The sequence below is a fragment of the Apium graveolens genome, chromosome 2 (assembly GCF_009905375.1).
Source record: "Apium graveolens cultivar Ventura chromosome 2, ASM990537v1, whole genome shotgun sequence".
Taxonomy (NCBI): domain Eukaryota; kingdom Viridiplantae; phylum Streptophyta; class Magnoliopsida; order Apiales; family Apiaceae; genus Apium; species Apium graveolens.
The window spans coordinates 100,224,560-100,228,621 of NC_133648.1; the positions used below are offsets into that span (position 1 = coordinate 100,224,560).

General features: G+C 36.7%; 1 non-coding gene across 1 annotated transcript; it reads right to left on the reverse strand.

The window, feature by feature from the left end:
* Positions 1-1,697: 1,697 nt before the first annotated feature.
* LOC141710373 (small nucleolar RNA R71) lies at positions 1,698-1,804 on the reverse strand. Its single transcript, XR_012570898.1, has one exon. It is a non-coding gene; the product is annotated as a small nucleolar RNA R71 (small nucleolar RNA).
* Between the last annotated feature and the right edge of the window lie 2,258 nt (positions 1,805-4,062).

The following is a 4,062-nucleotide window of genomic DNA, read 5'->3' on the forward strand; positions in this document are numbered from 1 at the left end:
TTTCAAAGAGATATTGAGATATCCATAGTTTTCAAGACATCAAGGAAGGAGAGGACGGCAAGAGACCTTTCGGCACAATTCAACAAAGGGGAAGACGATCTAGTTTATTCTTGTGAATCTTTGTTTTGAGTTGTAATTTGGATGCTTGTTTCTTGTTTTGATGAACCTTACTCTTGTTTGTACTTTGGTTATTTATTCGTATAAAGACTACGTTTTCTATATCATGTTTTCATGGAAACCCACGTTGGCGATGAGTTCAATTATGGGCTAATCGTTATCGTGGGGTTCTAGCGGATTTATTTATGGATTTTTTTAGTTAAATTGTTTGATGCCTTAATGTGTGGTGATTGTATGATATCCTAGTTATGGTTGTGCTTATTCGTCTTATGAGCATCACGAACTTATAAGATAGCGTGTTAATTCTTAATGAAGCGAAAGTGAATTTAAGGATTTAGAACTTGCCATGCTAGCATAGGTTCATGTATTGTTATGCATGATTCGTAGGTAATTTTACCCATCTTACTTGCCCTATGTAATAAAGATAGATAACTTGTGCTTAAACCGTTATGTTGTCAAATTCTATAGACATATAGGGTCTCAATATAATTGGTGCCTATTTAGCTTCTATCTCTTTTGTGGATGTCTGGTAGAATGGTACTCGCGCAATGAAAGTTGGCATTTATCAGTTTCGTGTTATCTGATTAGTGTCATCACCATTACATGCTAAGGTTGAGAATAATAAAACTATTAAATAAAGTACCTAATGAAGTTAGAATTCCATGTTTGTATATATATTAATCCAGTCTATTTTATTCTCTTAGTTATAATTGTTAGCGTAATCCTTAGTTATAAACATCCTCACTTTGTTATTGTCTTAGCATTGAATAATAACCATACATTGTTGCTTAGGTGCGTAATTTAGATAGTTAACCAATACAGTCTCTGTGGGATCGAATCTAATTTATATCTCATACTACTTGTGAACTCGTATACTTGCGTGTAATATTAGCACGTGTTTAGCGTCTAACAAGTTTTTGGCACCGCTACCGGGGACTGCAGTGTTAATTACTAGTTTATGTGCTTTCCATCAGTGGTCGTTAAAGTTCATTGACTTGGACATTGTTACTTATTTGTTTCCTTGTTTTATTTCAGGTGATCTGGCGAGGGTGTATGCATACGCGTTCGCGTACTCGTAAGAGAACACTGGATTAAGCCGAGGAAGAACTTGTGGTAATTCGCAGGGAAGTTTCTGAGGAAGAAAAGAAGGTAGAAGAAGAAGAGAAAGTTGAAGAGCCAATTATAGTAGCTATGGGTGATCAAGCAGAAAATCTGAAGGCTTTGATGGACTATTCTAAGCCAAAGATTAATGACATTCAGTCTAGCATCATTAGACCAGCCATCACGGCTAACACTTTTGAGATCAAGTCAAGCACGATCCAGATGATACATAACTCAGTTCAGTTTGGGGGTTCTCCTACCGAAGACCCCAACATGCACATCAGGGATTTCATCGAGATCTACGATACTTTCAAGTTCAATGGTGTGACTGAAGATGCTATCAAGCTTCGACTCTTCCCATTCTCTTTGAGGGACAAAGCTAAGTGCTGGTTACACTCTCTACCGGCAGGGTCTATCACAACTTGGGAAGATCTTGCTTAAAAGTTTCTCACTAAATTTTTCCCATGGCGAAGACTGCAGCAATCAGGAATGCTCTTACCCAGTTTGCGCAGCAAATTGGAGAATCTCCGTGTGAGGCTTGGGATTGATATAAGGAGATGCTAAGGAAGTGCCCACACCATGGCATGCCTGATTGGATGATTATCAACTTTTTCTACAATGGATTGGGTCCTACTTCTAGGCCCATGCTTGATGCAGCATCAGGAGGAGCCTTGTGGGATAAAAGCTATGATGAAGCTTATGAACTTATTGAACTGATGGCTGCTAATGAGTACCATAATCCTTCCCAGAGACTGACTCAGGGAAATGTAGCAGGAATTCTGGAGTTGGACGCAACAACTGCTATAGTTGCCCAACTTAAGGCTTTGACAATGAAGGTGGACACTTTGGCTAATTGTAATAACCCCAAAATTTTGGACTTTTTGTAACCCTTATGAATAGTGATTTTGTTGATTATGCTGAATAAGAAAACTTTTCATACCACACTTTGTAGGGGTTCTTTTATTGTTATTCTGAGATCTTATTAGTACTCTATATGGTATATAAGTGTATGTAAAGATCGTCATAATCCAAATTCGAACACTTTGATTTTTCCCGAAAATCCACCAGATACCGAAAGAATTGAGTATAAGGTAACAGGATAAAAAGGATTTAAATTCAAGGATTATAAGAGAGGATCATAAAAGGAATATAATGTATTGAGAAAGGTTAAGGGAACCCAAGTAATAAGATCCCGGGTATGATCCCTCAAACGATAAACGAAAACGAAAGTTAAGCGAACCGTATAACAGATCAGCGATCATTAGCCAAGTAATTAGGAGTTAATCAAAGAGATTAGTGATGATGATGTCATCACACCAACAAGAAGAAGACAAGTGTGGAAAGATGACATAAGAGGATGACATAAGCATGACACAATGGGAAGGAATTGTTGGTTGATTATAAGCCACACAAATTTTACCATGGTAAAAGGTTAATTAACAACAAAAACAAAGCAACCAAGCAAACACATTCATTTCTCTCCCCCCCATCTCCTTGCTCACGGTTTTTTGAAGAAAAAAAGAAGAAAAATTTCCAAACCCAAGCTCCACTCAATCATAATTCAAGAGGTTTGTTTCTTTGGATCCTATATTTCATAACTAAGAAGAGCAAGTAGTTTGAGTGCTTGAATCAAAGATTTTCTATCTAAAACAAATCATTTTAGTTTAGGGTGAATAGTAACTTTCAAGAACAAATTTTTGATTCTTGATTTTATTTGTAAAGTCAAGGTAGCTTAAGCATAGATAAAGGCTTCCATGGGCATTCCAAGGATCTTTCATGGATTAAAAGCTTCAAGGAAGGTATAAAACTTCAAACCCTAGTTTTACTTTGAATATTTAGGAGTGGTTTTGATTAATATAGTTCATGAAAAGCATGATGCTTGTGTGTTTAAAGTTTGGTTGGGTTTGTAGCAATTTGGATGATTGAATCTTGTTTATAGTTAATGAAACTTAAGTATAAGCTTTTAGTTCATGATTGAGAGTAGTATGAATTGGAAATATTGAGATGTTGGGGCAGTTGTAGTAGAGTATGGATGGAGTTTGGTTGTATTAATGATTGTGGGATTGATTGTGGATTGATTTGGAGTTGTACAAATTTGGTAATCGCGTAAACATAGCCGTCGTAATGCCCGATTTACCTTAGACTGCTTTTGTTCTTAACATCAGGACCCGTGAACTCACTGTTAGGTTTTGACCATTGCCATGATTAGATAGTTCATGTTACGAGCTTCGTTTTGATATGTGGTTCGCTTAAATCCGATGTACGGTTTAGGAGAAACGACCGTTTTAAGTAACAACATTTCGCGACCGAACCATTACCCCTCGCCTTACTTTGAAACCTTGGTTAAGGCCCTTAAATGACTAATTGGAATATGAAACAATTATGTAAAGTGGATTAGGCAGTTGGTAGGGTATTCACGAAAGAATTGCCTTAAAATTCCTAATGGTTAATTTATTAAAAATGGTGGAGCCGAGGGTACTCGAGCGACTTAAGTGAATCGTTAAGCGCGTAAGCGAACGTTATGGTCTAATTGGTTAAAGTATAGATTCTTAAGCGACTTTGGTTTAATTCTGGCTTATGTTGTTGTTCATAGGTTACCGGACCCACTCTAAGCTTAAGTTTACCCCGGAGCACTCAGGCAAGTTTTCTACTGGTTATACTGTTGTTGTGATGTATATATGTATATGCATTATCTTGTGATAGATGCATGATTGTTATTAGCAAATCTTGCGATATATTGGAGAATGCTGATATGGTTTATATGCATGCCTGTTTCGTAATCTTGATATCTAATTGTTGATTCAAATGCTTATAAGTTGCATAATACATATGCTAGAGATAATC